We start from the raw sequence: 17,879 nt of genomic DNA, 5'->3' as shown, positions 1-17,879 counted from the left end.
CTGAATACATTTGCAGCAATGTTGTGTACACATTGAGAGCGAGTACATTTGCAGCAGTTTAAAGTGCCCCAGAAAGGCATTTCTAAAATAATGTATTTTATACCATGGGGTGGGTGAAGAAGGAAGAGGGTGTGGCAGGAGTGAATGGGTCCAAATGCAAGCTCCCCTGTGCAAAAAATAATAATAATAACGTCAGCAACGCCTCTGCCCTCCCCCACTTCTGCTGCACCCCTTCAGATGATAACTCCCGCCTCCTTCACCCCCATCTCTTTCACGTCAGCGTCAAGCCCCACCCCCAACTGGTCTCCCAGGCCAGTCCAGGCCGCACTTCCGGTGTGGGGAGAGGGCGGTACTCAGAGAATATAGCCTAGCAGGGATGCCCTGAGCATCACTCATGTGTCCCCTCTGTGCCCCCACCGCCCCGGCTATGCCCAGAGAGGCGGGTAGCAGAGACTATGCTGACTAGGGAATACTTCCTGGATCTGGCAGTCAGGTGCATGATGTCCTGCCAGGGTTAATTTGTCAGACTAGCTGTTGAAACACCGGTAGGATTGGGGAAGTCAGTCACAGGTCGGACCGGTGCCCCTGAAAGGATGGCAGAGCTGGGGCACGGTCACACCGCCCTTATAATGCCGGTGTGGTTGAAGGTACTGATGAAGCAGAAAATGAAGGTTTTACATTTATTAACACGTAAACGTAGTGTGAAATAATCATGTGTGACTTTAACCGAACTAATAAAGATTGTACGGGGACAAAATGTGCCCTCAGAGTAGTTTGCCAACATTTATAAGCGTGCTTTATATAACGTGGTGTATTAGAATTGCACTAATCCGACATAATCATAAACGTGTGCTATGATTTGCTTGTTTGAAATGTTTTAGCTTAGCATTACTTTAGTGCAGGCTTCGGCCTAGTGGCCTGGTCTCACGGTTTAGATGCTCGTATTTTTCCAATGTGCTATTAAACGTGTACTTTTGCTTGAAGCTGTATTTTTCCACTGAGACCGTTCACATGCTTATCTTAAGGTTTCGTGCCAGCCTGGCATATTTTCTCTTTACTCCAAGGTCGATCTGCAGGTGCGGACAATGGAAGCTCTGAAAGTGAGTTAATTGGTATAAAATGTTGCAACTTGCGTACCCATCTCCAAGGATAATGTATGCTTAAGTAAAAGCTTGAGAACTGTCGTTTTTGATTGGACAATTTGAAGCTAACCTATGAACCCTCCAATGGAAGACCCTACTGGATTTCAACTGTTGTCTATAAAACCCAGGTGCACGAGAGGAAAGTAGCTATTATCAGCCATTACCAGCTATTGCCCGACATCGCGTCATTCCGTAGCTATTATGGCCCACTTTGCTGCGACGCCATTTTGAAAGATACTCTGATGCTTTCTGTAATCGAGAGAAAGAGACTTTAAATGATTCTTGCCCTAGAGACTTTAACTTTGATCCCTTTACATGAAGTAGTAGTTTTATTTTTGCCGCCGTGAGGCAATTGCCCCGTCCACCCCTGCCCCTTTGCCCCGTCCCATGCTGATCAAAACGGTACCCACGCTGATCGAGAAACGGTACCTGTGAGACGAAGACTTCCTTGAATGCTGATCGTAATTGGTAAATATGAAAGGAAATTTTAAAATTGCATTGCGTTTCCTTTAGGTAACCAACTGCTGATTTTGATAAGAGCCCTAGCTAGGAGTTTTTCTAAATTAATGTTGCTAAATTGTTTTTGCATGAAGTCCCACATGCCGATGCTAATTTGAGGTTAGATGAGGATCCCTTTTGTTGCACGATGCAATTTGAGACCTTGTTATGCTGGCTAAATGTATGCAATTAGTTCGTTACAGATTATCGTATTAGTGATTTGCATTGCTATTATCGAATGCCTTGTGATTCAAATGCTACATAGATTGCACCTGTTTCGCCGTTATGGACAGCTATTAATGTCCATATATGTTTATCATTTGGTGTTGAGACACATCTATATTGTGCTAGCTTTGTTAATATAGGGAAATAAAATTCACTAACTTTGAATAAACTGGTGTGGTTATTCCTGACTGAAAGGTCAGGGTTCGCCGAAATGTATTCTGGATTAATTGTCAAGTGTTATGTTGATCAAGGTATTGCTTATGTTCGTTATTAATTATTAACTTAAGGAAGTTGATCGATATAGAGTACAGAGAGTCCCACTTAGTCAAAAGATTCATCGGCCTAAAGAGCGTCCGAACACAGGTAAAATTATTAGTACGGACCGCTCTATCAGTACTCACAGTCACATTGTCCGGTGTTCCTGGAAGTGCACAGGGACCAGGTACACGTATTCAATACAAAAATCAAGCAAAAAGATGATTGGCACAAATCAAACAAGTGTGCAGTTCACACGGGAGAGGGTGTGGCCTAACGGCTAGCACTGTGGGCTGGAGCTGGGGAACCAGGTTCGAGTCTCAGCGCCAGCTAACATCCTGTGATCCTGGACAAATCACGTAATCTTTCCGCGCCTACACACATTGATATGTACTTGTTGTAGGAAAGTACCATCTTGCCTGGCATGTTACCCCCATTTTTCACTGTATATATGTTGTTTTAGTTGTATGCGTCACTGGGACCCTGCCAGCCAGGGCCCCAGTGCTCATAAGTGTGCCTGAATGTGTTACCTGTGTAGTGACTAACTGTCTCACTGAGGCTCTGCTAACCAGAACCTCAGTGGTTATGCTCTCTCATTTCTTTCCAAATTGTCACTAACAGGCTAGTGACCAATTTTACCAATTTGCATTGGCTTACTGGAACACCCTTATAATTCCCTAGTATATGGTACTGAGGTACCTAGGGTATTGGTGTTCCAGGAGATCCCTATGGGCTGCAGCATTTCTTTTGCCACCCATAGGGAGCTCTGACAATTCTTACACAGGCCTGCCACTGCAGCCTGAGTGAAATAACGTCCACGTTATTTCACAGCCATTTTACACTGCACTTAAGTAACTTATAAGTCACCTATATGTCTAACCTTTACCTGGTAAAGGTTAGGTGCAAAGTTACTTAGTGTGAGGGCACCCTGGCACTAGCCAAGGTGCCCCCACATTGTTCAGGGCCAATTCCCCGGACTTTGTGAGTGCGGGGACACCATTACACACGTGCACTACATATAGGTCACTACCTATATGTAGCTTCACAATGGTAACTCCGAATATGGCCATGTAACATGTCTATGATCATGGAATTGCCCCCTCTATACCATCCTGCCATAGTTGGCGCAATCCCATGATCCTAGTGGTCTGTAGCACAGACCCTGGTACTGCCAAACTGCCTTTCCTGGGGTTTCACTGCAGCTGCTGCCAACCCCTCAGACAGGCTTCTGCCCTCCTGGGGTCCAGCCAGGCCTGGCCCAGGATGGCAGAACAAAGGACTTCCTCTGAGAGAGGGTGTTACACCCTCTCCCTTTGGAAAATGGTGTGAAGGCAGGAGAGGAGTAGCCTCCCCCAGCCTCTGGAAATGCTTTCATGGGCACATTTGGTGCCCATTTCTGCATAAGCCAGTCTACACCGGTTCAGGGACCCCTTAGCCCTGCTCTGGCGCGAAACTGGACAAAGGAAAGGGGAGTGACCACTCCCCTGACCTGTACCTCCCCTGGGAGGTGCCCAGAGCTCCTCCAGTGTGCTCCAGACCTCTGCCATCTTGGAAACAGAGGTGCTGCTGGCACACTGGACTGCTCTGAGTGGCCAGTGCCACCAGGTGACGTCAGAGACTCCTTCTGATAGGCTCCTTCAGGTGTTGCTAGCCTATCCTCTCTCCTAGGTAGCCAAACCCTCTTTTCTGGCTATTTAGGGTCTCTGTCTCTGGGGAAACTTTAGATAACGAATGCATGAGCTCATCCGAGTTCCTCTGCATCTCTCTCTTCACCTTCTGCCAAGGAATCGACTGCTGACCGCGCTGGAAGCCTGCAAAACTGCAACATAGTAGCAAAGACGACTACTGCAACTCTGTAACGCTGATCCTGCCGCCTTCTCGACTGTTTTCCTGGTGGTGCATGCTGTGGGGGTAGTCTGCCTCCTCTCTGCACTAGAAGCTCCGAAGAAATCTCCTGTGGGTCGACGGAATCGTCCCCCTGCAACCGCAGGCACCAAAGAACTGCATCACCGGTACCCTGGGTCTCCTCTCAGCACGACGAGCGAGGTCCCTTGAATCCAGCAACTCTGTCCAAGTGACTCCCACAGTCCAGTGACTCTTCAGTCCAAGTTTGGTGGAGGTAAGTCCTTGCCTCCCCACGCCAGACTGCATTGCTGGGAACCGCAACTTTTGCAGCAACTCCGGCCTCCGTGCACTTCCGGCGGAAATCCTTTGTGCACAGTCCAGCCTGGGTCCACGGCACTCTAACCTGCATTGCACGACCTCCTAAGTTGTTCTCTGGCGACGTGGGACTCCTTTGTGCGACTTCCGGTGAGCACCATTTCACGCATCCTTGTAGTGCCTGTTTCTGGCACTTCTCCGGGTGCTACCTGCTGCTGAGAGGGCTCCTTGTCTTGCTCGACGTCCCCTCTGTCTCCTGACGCAATTTGCGACCTCCTGGTCCCTCCTGGGCCACAGCAGCGTCCAAAAACCCTTACCGCATTATTTGCAGCTAGCAAGGCTTGTTGGCGGTCTTTCGGCGGGAAAACACTTCTGCACGACACTCCATGGCGTGAGGGATCCGTCCTCCAAAGGAGAAGTTCCTAGCCCTTGTCGTTCCTGCAGAATCTTCAGCTTCTACTGTCCAGTAGCAGCTGCTTTGCACCCACAGCTGGCATTTCCTTGGCATCTGCCCATCTCCGACTTGCTTGTGACTTTTGGACTTGGTCCCCTTGTTCCACAGGTACCCTCGTTTGGAAATCCATCGTTGTTGCATTGCTGATTTGTGTCTTTCCTGCAGAATTCCCCTATCACGACTTCTATGTCCTTTGGGGAACTTTAATGCACTTTGCACTCACTTTTCAGGGTCTTGGGGTGGGCTATTTTTCTAACCCTAACTGTTTTCTTACAGTCCCAGCGACCCTCTACAAGGTCACATAGGTTTGGGGTCCATTTGTGGTTCGCATTCCACTTTTGGAGTATATGGTTTGTGTTGCCCCTATTCCTATGTGTCTCCATTGCATCCTATTGTAACTATATATTGTTTGCACTGTTTTCTAAGACTATACTGCATATTTTTGGTATTGTGTATATATATCTTGTGTATATTTCCTATCCTCTCACTGAGGATACACTCTGAGATACTTTGGCATATTGTCATAAAAATAAAGTACCTTTATTTTTAGTATAACTGTGTATTGTGTTTTCTTATGATATTGTGCATATGACACTAAGTGGTACTGTAGGAGCTTCACTCGTCTCCTAGTTCAGCCTAAGCTGCTCTGCTAAGCTACCATTATCTATCAGCCTATGCTGCTCGACACCCTGTACACTAATAAGGTATAACTGGGCCTGGTGAAAGGTGCAAGTACCCCTTGGTACTCACTACAAGCCAGTCCAGCCTCCTACACTTGTGTAAAGCGCAGTCAAACAAAAGAAGGGGGACAGGGAGATTAATAAAGGTCCAGTGTACGACCTCACAAAATAATGTCCCGGACAGCGCGCACGGAATAAGTTTCCGGCACCGGGAACTCTCCAAACAAAATTGGGATTCACAAGGTCCGCTAGATCCCAAGGAACTCGTTCCCAAGGAAAGGAGGGTTCTTCGTTTTAAGTTACTTTCCATGTAATGTTCATGTAAGTAAAATCTATGTCTTGATAATTTAGTGCAGCAGAAGATGAGTTGCTATTTTTGGTCCTGATGAAGCGTCACCCGATCCGTAGGGGCATGATAGGCGCGAAACATGTTGACCTGAGTTATTAGGTGTTGGGGAGACTATTCTGTACAACGCTTTCATCGTGTGAGTGGAGGAACCTTACTCCGCATCCACTCTCTATATCCTATTTTTTAATCTTGACCAAGGTTTTCCACCCCAATTAAAATTAGCTTTTGGAGGTCCTTGAGACAATTTTATTCTGGTTTTGGTTTTCTTCTGCTTGTGTAGGGTAGTTTCAGATACATTTCTAACCCTTTTTCAGACACACACTGTTGGTAAATACCTCTGGCAGAGTGCCCTCGCTGGGGGCCCGTCAGACATTGCAGTGCCAGTCTGACGTGGAGCAGGCCCTATGATGAAGCATGACATCCTACGGATGTGTGAGGGCCTGCTTCTTCTAGCACTAGAACTGCCAGTGCAGAGCCTGTGTTTTCATTGTTGCTTCTTAGGAACAGTGAACTCTTTTTGATATGCTAATGTAAAGCGCTCCAACACCTCCGGGTGGAGTTCGCACTATAGGAAAGCAACAACAAAAACATAAGTCAGAGGGTTCTGGCCGCCTGGCTCATTTATTGTGCTGGGTGAGGTGAGCCCAGCTACAGAAGATGCACTCCTAGTGTGGCTCAACAAAAAGCTCCCAAAAACACAAGCAGTGTAAGGACACATACTTGGGCCATGCTCCAGGGGAGGGTCACATGCAAGAAGAGGGAGGTGCCGGCCTCAGAGCTAACCAGCAGGAAGCAAGCAATCATGACTGGCGCTGAAGCCATCCAATAGTAAGTAATGGGTGGCCTCAAGGCCCACTAACATTAAACAACACATCGCGAAGAGACAGAGCATGCGCTGTCTAGCCGAGACCAGGAATGGGATGGAAGCATCTTGGACCAACTTCCTGGGTGGGGTACTGTTGGCTCCCATTTGAAGGGTTTGTGGGTACCAGCCCGAGTTCAGGTTTGCCTCTTGTGCTGTAGGGCAAGACTGACGTGCGATCTCTCGAGAACATCAGAAAATTTAAAGACGGTTTTATGAAGGTCACGTGTGGCACTGCTTTTGATAAATAAAATAGAAAAGTTCATATTCACGCCTACAGAGTGTTCTCCATCTGTACGATCTTACATCTTGTGAACATGTGCAGAGGTTCTTATGGTCACCCGTACGCTGCCTACCCTGCTGTGTGTAGCCAGGAGGTGGGAGAAGGATAGGTGAGGCGTCAGGCAGCTGTGACGCAGCTCAGGTCCTTCTGCTGTGACAAAGGCCATTACTGCATTAGTTCAGGGTTCTGCACAGTCGGTCCTGGATTGCCAGGTCCATGCCAGATTTTTAGCATATCCACATTTAGAAACATGTAGATTTCTGAAAAATCTTTTTTCTAAATGTGGATATGCTAAAAATCTGGCATTGACCCGGCTCTCCAGGGCCGACTTTGCAGAACCCTGCATTAGTTGATCCTTTTTTCTACATTTTCTGAGGATTGGAAATGGATCTCTGGAATCATTAAGTTTAACAGCTTAATATTAATCAATAATAATTACACAAATATGTGAACTTTTTATTATATAAATGAAAGAGGATATTGTGGAGATAAGGAACCATTTTGGGTTATCTGTAAGAAATTGGGTATTTGATTGATGTAGGTGAAAACCCATCTCAAGCAATCAACAAAAGCCTTGCCAGGGTGAACCATAAAAGTCACTAACTCAACCTGTGCTTAACCCTCTGGTAGCCTGGCACAAAAGCAGTCAGGCTTTACTTGGAGGAAAGAATTCTGCCTCCTGCAGTCAAGCAAATTTACTTCATTAATAATGACTTATTTGTACACAGTACATTTTTTACCATTGATAAGTGCTGTAAGCCGTACAGCTGCTGCCGAGGGCTATATCAGTGGTTAAAGGCCCTGACCCCAAATTATAGGTCGGAGCGACAGGCGAGGGCCTATTACAAGGAAGAAGGCATTTAACAACTGGTAACGCCCAAGGCAGAAGGGCTATAAGGTTTTTGGAACATTTCACCCACTGGGGTAGGATATTATAAATTAAAAAGGGAGAAACAGAAAGCCGCCAATACTCCAACACTGTAACAGGTCTTACGATTGCTCAATGTGCTGTGATCAGTTTGTAAATCTAAGAAGGATGAATGGACTTTGACACGTGGAGGATTATTTCTTTCCACACTAGCCGTGCCTACGGCACTAACACATAGCGGAGTAGGTGGTTACAGGTTCAGTTCTGTGTTGCGTGGTTTGGTTAGCACTTGCACTGCATCCCAAGAAGGGAAGTGGGGATGGCCCACGGATTTTGGTCAGATCTAGCTGTCTAAAGCGATGTCCATGGGTCACTCCCTGCTGCACTTGGGGTCGCCACGAGCTCTGCGCGAGCCTTATCCATCCAATCACCTGTCTGGAAGTGAGCATGAACTTGGAAGGGTCACGCGCTGTGGTTGGCAGGAAGCCCACCTTGGGCTTTATCTAGGCAGGATGTGTGTTTAGCCTGGTGAATCAGTAGACACTCTAGCCTGGAGCCTCTGCTCTATGACCTTTCCTGCTGGGAGAATGTTGTTGACACATTGCTGATGGCCTCCAGCTCACTTCCCCCTCCACCTCTTCCTACACTCTGTCTCTTCACGCCAAAAAGATAACCCTGGTGCTTTGTTTCTCCGAAAACCAGAGATATTGTTGTAGCTCGCCTGTACATCTGGAGTTATGTCCTTCTTACTGGAACTAGAACAAGCCCTGTTTTGGGGCATTCTTGACGTGTGTTGTTGTGTGGGCTTCTGTTCCACTGCGTATTATTCACAGTTTTTGATTGAAATGTACACGTATGTTGTCAGGGAAAAGATAGCCGCTGGATACGGGAGCCTGCTGGGATAAAATACCAATTGTTTGTAGTTTGTTACATCATTTGATGTTCGTCCAGTGTAGGAAGGTCCTCGCCCAGTCGGCTGAGAATTGTTTACAACTATTGCTTGGCTTCTAATCCTTCAGTTGACACCTCACAGGATTGTTCTTCGTTGAACCCCATCATAGCCCCTTGACAGCCTTCATCCTGTTGCTGAGGAGGACGGAAAGGGCCTGAAGTATGAATGTTTTGAGTCCAGTTTACTCCTTCCTTTCACTGCCTTCATGACACTGATGACCGGGGCTATCAAAGAGCGAGGCAGGGCTAGCAGCTGCTCTACCAGGCTACCCCATACTTATGTCCTATGCCTACCCTAGAGAGGCACCACCACACCTAGTGCAATGTAGAAGACGGCACCATCAGAATCACCGCACCACGGGCACTCGCAGAGAGAAGGGCCACCAAGGGAAGCCGCTTTTGCTCATTTGGTCACGCCCTCCAAGAACCTGGTTCTTCTAGCTCCTTGGCTGCAGCCAGCTAGTTCCACAGCGCCTAGGAGCAGCCTCGGTTAATAGGAAGACAACACCGACCCCAGAAACCCAAACCTTCGACAATAACCATGCATTATTGACTCCACGAGGCACTCATTCCGTTGAGTGCTGTCGCTGGTCTCAACCACCATCTGCCTGAATCCAGAAGCCGATAATATCCTTCTAAACTTCAAACCTCACCTCCCATTCACTGGTGAGTACCTAACACGAGGCGTCTAATAAAACGCAGGTAGACACACTATGATGCTCCAGAAGGCATGAGTCTCAACTTTTGTCTTGGAGGAGAAGCATGGCGGCACCCCTTGCTTCTTTCCTTGGCTGCACCAGGTAGGTCTGGAGGTTAAGTACAGGCAACAATTGCTCCAACTTGGAGCTGCATTAGCAACTTTTCACATCAGTTGTAGCAGTTGCGCCTCAATTAGGAGTTAGGGCCAGTGGAAATGTACGCATGCCGCCGTAAATTGTGCATTAATTTACCGACCAATCTGAGTGGCATAGAAACACATGCAATATCTTTCACATATGGTAAACACTGCACTTCAGTTCTCTGCATGTGTCGACTTATATTATGTGCTAGTTATATCAGGCGATATTTAATACAGACAAAAAAATAAAAGAAGTGCTAAATAAAGCCCAACTACAAGTATCAGAGGTCACTGAAAACTAGTGAAAAATATCACCTAAAAAACCACAGTCAGAAGTTTGCAAAAGAGTATGGAATGAAGTGATAGCTTAAAAACAACCCCAGAAAACATAAGAACAGAACCACAATGCACACAAACAATACATGAATGGTTTTAATTGACAACAAGAGCCGGCTAACCCAATGAACCTGGTGTTGGTCACCAACCCTTTTGGCTTGGTATATGCTGGTTTTCTTTTTTCATGGTTTTTACAAAACTTTAATTCTGGTCAAGCTTTCTGGCTCTTAAAGGACCTGCATTGGGCGTGGACGTGATGCTTGTGAAAGAGCAGAATGTAGTCACTCATGGTGAGCTTAGCCAACGGCTGAAGTAGGTTGACCCATCACCACTTAGGAATATGTGGATGACAGACCAGGAGTCCAGTGGATGGAGAGGGTTGGTTGAAAGCTACTTAAATAAACATATTATACATTTCATTTTAGTAACATCAAAAGGTTTGGGAAATTAAAAAAAGACCATATCCACAACCATTACCTTGTACAGGAGAGGCACTCACAGACTCGAACAGTTCACCCTTCCACTCCGTAGTACACCACCATGGATGTAGAACAACTTGCAAGGTCACCAGGACCATAGACCGGGGTATGTGTTTTGGGCCATCCTACATCGTTAGGGGACCCCCTCGTGCCAGGAATGAAGATCAACTGGAGATTCAACCACTGGGAACTGAGGAAGAAAGAAGAAGGATCGAGGAGAGCGAGAACTGAAGCCCTGCACCAAAGATTGGTGCAAAGCCCTCCCAGGTGGTTTGCACTTCAACAATCGCTGGGACCAACTTTGCAAAGAGCTGGATATCCTCCCCAAAACCCTTGGAGGACTGCCCCGCACCTAAACAACTGGAAAAGATCTCCCTTGGAGCGAAGGAGCTGCTCTTCTGCACACACCGCTGACAAAGTCCGGTACCCTGTCCTGTTGGCCATCGGGCCCACCGAGGGAACAGCAAACTAGGAGAAGATTCCTTGGAGCTCAGCCTCCACCACTTCACCGAAGTCCTGTGACGCTGACCCATCCCTGAGTCTCCCTCCACTTCTATCGGGGGTACTGGACCCCTTGCAGCAACCAAAGCTTGTTGATGGTCCAATCCAGACTTAGATCCAGCACCGAAGTAGACATACCGTTGAGGGACACCAGGATCCACAAGGCTAGTCATGAGAGTGGCCCCACTGCCCTGTTTCCTCTCTTCTCAAGGTCACCAAGACACACAGTGAGTCTCTGATCGCCGCAACCCGATGCCTCAAAGCACCCCTTCACCCACAGTCCGAGGGTGACGACGGTGCCAACGGGGTCCTGAGACCCTCAAAAGCTGAGCCACCCTTCGGTTTAGCCATACTGGTCCCCCAGTCGCTGCCTGCAGCCTCTTTCTGCAGGGACCAAGAACTGTGAGTCTTCAGCAGTGTGACCCCTCCGGACAAAGCACCACTGCACACGAGCCCCCCAGCGCAAGTTCGAGTGGACCTAGAGTGTCCCTGCATGCCCAGACCCTTAAGACCTGAGCCTCCCTCTGTGTTCAGCTGGACTGCTCCCCCCCCCCCCCCGTCCCCGCTTGCAGCCTCTTTGCCACAAGACCATTTCCCATTGAAGTGAACGGCACTGTAGGAAGCTGGCTCTTTAACCCCTTCCCCGCCATGGACATAATGGTTACGTCCATGGCAGCGCCCGTGTGGCGCCATGGACGTAACCATTACGTCCTGGGACTGGCAGTCGGGGGAAGCGCAAGCGCTTCCCCCGAGGGCCGCCCCCCAACCCCCCCAGGCCAGGGCTGAAAGGGGAATCCCTTCCCCTTTCACCCCCACCCCCCCGGCTCCCCCCCATGACGTCAGCGCGCGATCGCGCGCTTATTTCATGGAAAGGGGGAAAGACGCGCTGGAAGCCATTTGCTTCCAGCGCGTCTAAGGGAGAAGGTGAGTTTTTCACCTTCGTGCGGGGTGGGGGTGCTCTGAAAGAGGCATCGAGGGAAAGGAAAGGGTTTTCCTTTCCCTCGATGTCTCTTTGAGCATTGCCCACTAGACACCAGGGATTTGTGTATGTGTGTGATTTTTTAGTGTGTGGGGGAGCGACCCCTTGGGCAAGGGTCGCTCCCCTTTGGGGGCAAATGTATTTTGCGTCGTTTCATTGGCCCTATTTTTAGGCCGATCTGCCCCCAAGGGGGGCAGAAAGCCACTAGACACCAGGGAATTTATTGTTGATTTTTATTTTTTGTGTTGGGGGGCGGCCCCTTGGGCAAGGGTCGCCCCCAGGGGCCCTCCTGTATTTTTGGGCAGTTCTGCCCCCCTTGGGGGCAGAGAGGCCTATTTGTTTTAGGCCTTTCTGCCCCCAAGGGGGGCAGAATCCCAATAGCGCCAGAAATATATGTTTGTATGTGTGCTTTGTGTTGGGGGGTGGCCCCTTGGGCAAGGGTCGCTCCCCCTGGGGGGGCAATGTATTTATTGTCGTTTCTGCCCCTCTTGGGGGCAGATTGGCCTTATTTTTAGGCCAATCTGTCCCCAAGAGGGGCAGAAAGCCACTAGACACCAGGGATTTTATTGTTGTTTTTTTTTTATTTGTGTTGAGGGGCGGCCCCTTGGGCAAGGGTCGGCCCCAGGGGCCCATATGTATTATTGGGCAGTTCTGCCCCCCTTGGGGGCAGATGTGCCTATTTTTTAGGCCTTTCTGTCCCCAAGGGGGGCAGAATCCCCATAGCGCCAGGGATACTGTATGTGTGTGTGTGCTTTGTGTGGGGGTGTGGCCCCTTGGGCAAGGGTCGCCCCCCCCCCAAAGGGTGCAATGTAATCTGGGCGATTTCTGCCCCCTCCCCTTGGGGGTAGAGTGGCCTATTTTTTTTAGGCCCATCTTCCCCCAAGCAGAGAACACTAGACACAAGGGAAAATTAAAAAATGGTTAGTGGTGGAGTGTTTGTCAACTGGCGAAGTATTTGCTTTTATGATAATAACAGTTTTTCTCCTTTTTGTTCTAGTTCAAAGCTTTTGCTGACTTTGCTGTGGCTTGTTGCAGTTTTGGCAGTAGTTGTCCTGCGGTTTGCGTAGTTGCATGTTTTAGGTAAGTAAATAAATTTACTCCAAGTGAGTATTGTTGCAATGCATGAATGACATGTTTGTAGGTGGTGTACTGAATGCAGGATTGTGTGTGAAAATGTCCTTAGATTTATGCACAATGATTATTGTGTTGTCTTATGTCTAATTTGCTTTTTTTTTTCTCTTTTTAGTGGGATATCGTTGGTGATTGCTGTGGCTGTGCAGAGTAGTTGCTGGTGAGTCAAGCTTTTTCAGGCAAGTGAGCAGTATAGTTTTTGAGTTTATAACTCTTAGTGATAAACCTATACTTTGTTACTTATCTTACACAGTGCTGGTTGTTGGTGGTGCATTTGTCCAGTTAATTTTTGTAGGAAGGATCATGGCTAGCCGTAGGATGACCGCTCAGCAGGTTGTTAGTGTGCTTTTTGAGTCATCTTCTGACCATGAATATGAGACTGACTGCATCTGAGGCAGAGGAGGAAGTGCAGGATTCTGGAAGTGAATTTTCTGTCAGAGATGAATCATCTGATGATGAAGCCACTCTCAGTGCTGATGAAGGGCCTGTTTTAGAGGAGGACAGTGATGTGCCAATGGTGCAGGAGCCAGCGGCGGAAAGGCTTCCCATTTGAAGCCCTGACACATGGGTTGCACCAAACATGGAGCAGCCACAGTTGCCTGCGTGTACTGGTTTTCTAGGGTGTCGAGTTAATACGGAAAACTTTTTGCCCGTCAACTTTTTTGAGTTGTTTATGGACGATATATTTTTGCAAGAGATTGTTGAGCAGACTAATTTGTATGCAGAGCAGTTTTTGAGGGACAACGCTGCCAGACTTAGGCCACACTCTAGAGCTAGCCGGTGGATTCCCACAAATCTGGAAGAGTTGAAAAAGTTATTGGGTTTAACTTTTTTGAGGGGGCTGATAAGGAAGCCATCGCTGTCTTCATATTGGTCTACTAGTCCCTTGATGGCAACTGCTATATCTCCTGCCATCATGAGTCGTAACCGGTATGAGCTTCTTCTTCGGATGTTGCATTTTGTAGATAATGCTTTAGCCTTGCCACGAGATCATCCTGATTCTGACCGTCTTTTTAAGATTAGACCTGTCCTTGATCATTTGGTAGATCGGTTTTCAGAGATCTATGTTCCAGGGAAAGAAATATCTGTAGATGAGTCTTTGGTCCTGTTCAAGGGTCGTTTGGTTTTTAGGCAGTACATTCCTAGCAAGAGGGCACGGTATGGAATTAAATTGTATATGCTGTCAGAAAGTAGTACAGGATATGTTTATAATTTCCGGGTCTACACTGGTAGGGATTCCAATATTGACCCCCCTGGTTGTCCTCCCACTTTTGGAGTTAGTGAGAAAATTGTGTGGGAACTTGGTAGACGACTGTTTAACAAAGGTCACCATTTATATGTAGATAACTTCTACACTGGAGTTCGGTTGTTCAAGGAGTTGTTCAGAGTGGACACTGTTGCTTGTGGCACAATCCGCTCTAATCGGAAAGGCTATCCAAAAGAGCTTGTCTGTAAAAAACTTGAGAAGGGACAGTGCAGTGCCTTGCGGAATGATGAGCTGCTAGCTCTGAAATTTGTAGACAAGAGGGATGTATACATGCTAAGCACCATCCATGATGAGAGTACTTCACCTGTGGCTGTTTGGGGTCAGGTTGCCGAAGTGCGCAAACCTGTGTGCATCTTAGACTATAATAAGCACATGGGAGGTGTTGATAGAGTAGATCAGAGGTTAGAACCTTACACTGCTGCTCGTAAGTCTTATGTGTGGTATAAGAAATTAGCGGTTCACTTGTTCCACTTGGCAACTTTTAATGCTTTTGTTGTGTTTAAGGATAGTTCTCCAGAGTCAAGGATGACATTTGTGAAATTTCAGGAGTCTATCATAGCTAGCCTTGTTGTGCTGGAACAGGCAAGAGTTCCTAGAGAAGCAGTGGTGGAGGATGTGGCTAGATTGAAAGATCGTCACTTTGCTGAGCACATTCCTCCCACGGCCCAAAAAAACTTTCCTGCTAAGAGATGTAGAGTCTGTGCTCGAAGAGGTATCAGGAAGGAGACTAGGATGTACTGCCCTGATTGTCCTTCAAAGCCTGGGCTGTGTGTGGGTGGCTGTTTCAGGAGCTACCACACACAGAAGAATTATTGGGAAATTCTGTGAGCGTAAACTGGTGTTTTAGATTTTTATATGTTCGGTTTCACGGTGGCATTAGTCATGTATTCAGTTAGAGCTTTTGTGTTTGTAGTTTTGTACTAATTTATGATTAGTGGTTTCTTTGTTGCTTAAAAACAAAAAAAAGGGGATCAAATCAAATCAAAATCATTAACATTTATAAAGCGCGCTACTCACCCGTGCGGGTCTCAAGGCGCTAGGGGGGAAAGGGGGGGTTATCGCTGCTCGAACAGCCAAGTCTTTAGGAGTCTCCGGAAAGCGGAGTGGTCCTGGGTGGTCCTGAGGCTGGTGGGGAGGGAGTTCCAGGTCTTGGCCGCCAGGAAGGAGAAAGATCTCCCACCCGCCGTGGAGCGGCGGGTGCGAGGGACGGCAGCAAGTGCGAGGCCAGCGGAGCGGAGGGGGCGGGTGGGGACGTAGAAGCTGAGGCGTCTGTTGAGGTATTCCGGTCCCTTGTTGTGGAGGGCTTTGTGTGCGTGGGTGAGAAGACGGAAGGTGATCCTTTTGCTGACTGGGAGCCAATGCAGGTGTCTCAGGTGTGCGGAGATGTGGCTGTTGCGGGGTACGTCGAGGATGAGGCGGGCCGAGGCGTTTTGGATGCGTTGCAGGCGGTTTTGGAGTTTGGCTGTGGTCCCGGCGTAGAGGGTGTTGCCGTAGTCCAGGCGGCTCGTGACGAGGGCGTGGGTCACGGTTTTTCTGGTGTCGGCGGGGATCCAGCGGAAGATCTTACGGAGCATGCGGAGAGTGAGGAAGCAGGCGGAGGACACGGCGTTGACTTGCTTGGTCATGGTGAGAAGAGGGTCCAAGATGAAGCCGAGGTTGCGGGCGTGGTCTGCGGGGGTCGGTGCGGTGCCGAGGGCCGTGGGCCACCAGGAGTCGTCCCAGGCGGACGGGGTGTTGCCGAGGATGAGGACTTCCGGTTTTTCAGAGTTCAGCTTTAGGCGGCTGAGCCTCATCCAATCTGCGACGTCCTTCATACCCTCTTGTAGGTTGGTCTTGGCGCTGGCGGGGTCCTTGGTGAGGGAGAGTACAAGTTGGGTGTCGTCGGCGTAGGAGGTGATGATGTCGTGCTTGCGTACGATGTCGGCGAGGGGGCTCATGTAGACATTGAAGAGTGTCGGGCTGAGCGATGAGCCTTGAGGTACGCCGCAGATGATCTTGGTGGGTTCTGAGCGAAACGGAAGGAGGAAAACTCTTTGGGAGCGGTTAGCGAGGAAGGAGGCGATCCAGTCCAGGGCCTGGCCTTGGATCCCGGTGGAGCGTAGGCGGGTGATTAGGGTGCGGTGACAGACGGTGTCAAAGGCAGCCGAGAGGTCGAGGAGAATGAGGGCGACTGTTTCACCGTTGTCCATCAGGGTTCTGATGTCGTCTGTGACTGAGATGAGGGCGGTTTCCGTGCTGTGGTTGGTTCGGAATCCGGTTTGTGAAGGGTCGAGCAGGTTGTTGTCTTCCAGGAAGGTGGTCAGCTGTTTGTTGACGGTCTTTTCTATTACCTTGGCTGGGAAAGGTAGAAGAGAGATGGGGCGGAAGTTTTTCAGGTCGCTTGGGTCAGCCGTAGGTTTCTTTAGTAGGGCGTTGACTTCAGCGTGCTTCCAGCATTCGGGGAAGGTAGCAGAAGAAAAAGAAGAGTTGATGACGGTCTGGAGGTGCGGGGCGATGATGTCGTCGGCTTTGTTAAAGATGAAGTGCGGGCAGGGGTCCGAAGGGGCGCCGGAGTGGATAGAGTTCATGATGGATTTGGTTTCTTCCGTGTTGATGTGGGACCAGTTGTTGAGGGTGATGTCCGGGGAAGCGGGTTCAGTGGTGTATGGTTGGGTCTGGTGTCCGAAGCTGTCGTGGAGGTCGCTGATCTTGCGATGGAAGAAAGTGGCGAGGGATTCGCACAAATCCTGTGAGGGCGTGACGGCGTTGGCGCTGGCGCTGGGGTTGGAGAACTCTTTGACGATGCTGAAGAGTTCTCTGCTGTTGTGGCTGTTTTTGTCTAGTCTGTCGGTGAAAAAGTTCCTTTTGGCAGTGCGGATCAGGTGGTGGTGTTCGCGTGTAGCGTTCTTGAGGGCGGTCATGTTGTCAGCGGTGTGGTCCTTGCGCCAGGCCTTCTCAAGGGCACGACAAGTTTTCTTTGATTCTTTGAGGGTGTCAGAGAACCAGAGAGGTTTTTTGGTGTTGGTCTGTCGATGCGTGCGTTTGAGGGGAGCAAGGTTGTCAGCGCAGTTGGAGATCCAGTTTGTGAGGTTGAGAGCTGCGTCGTTGGGGTCGGTGGTGAGGGTGGGTTGGTTGGCGGCGAGAGCGGAGAAGAGTTGCTCTTCAGGGATCTTGTTCCACTGTCGATGAGGGATGGGTTGAGTGCGGAGGTGGGAGGTCTCGCGTCGGAATGTGAAGTGGACGCAGCTGTGGTCGGTCCAGTGTAGGGCAGAGGTGTGGCTGAAGAAGACGTGTTTGCTGGCGGAGAAGATAGGGTCGAGCGTGTGTCCGGCGATGTGGGTGGCGGTGTTCACCAGTTGTTTGAGGCCGAGGTTGGCGAGGTTGTCGAGCAGGGTGGTGGTGTTGGGGTCGTTGTTTTGTTCCAGATGGAAGTTGAGGTCGCCTAGGAGGATGTAGTCCGGTGAGGCGAGGGCGTGCGGGGAGATGAAGTCGGCGATGGCGTCGCTGAAAGAGGCGCGAGGTCCGGGAGGACGGTAGACGAGGGATCCTCTGAGGGTGGTCCTTGGGTCGGTGCGAATCTGAAAATGCAGGTGTTCAGCGGCGAGGGGGGGGTCTTCGGTGGAGGTGGTGACGCTGATGGAG

At 49.2% G+C, this 17,879-nt stretch overlaps 1 protein-coding gene across 2 annotated transcripts in view; it reads right to left on the bottom strand.

The window, feature by feature from the left end:
• PLD2 (phospholipase D2) overlaps positions 1-17,879 on the bottom strand; it is a 205,023-nt gene that overhangs the window by 122,582 nt on the left and 64,562 nt on the right. The window lies entirely within an intron of this gene.

This window comes from Pleurodeles waltl, chromosome 12 (genome assembly GCF_031143425.1).
Source record: "Pleurodeles waltl isolate 20211129_DDA chromosome 12, aPleWal1.hap1.20221129, whole genome shotgun sequence".
Lineage (NCBI taxonomy): Eukaryota > Metazoa > Chordata > Amphibia > Caudata > Salamandridae > Pleurodeles > Pleurodeles waltl.
The sequence above is the reverse complement of the archived record's forward strand: the minus strand, read 5'-3'. Positions and strand labels throughout refer to the sequence as shown.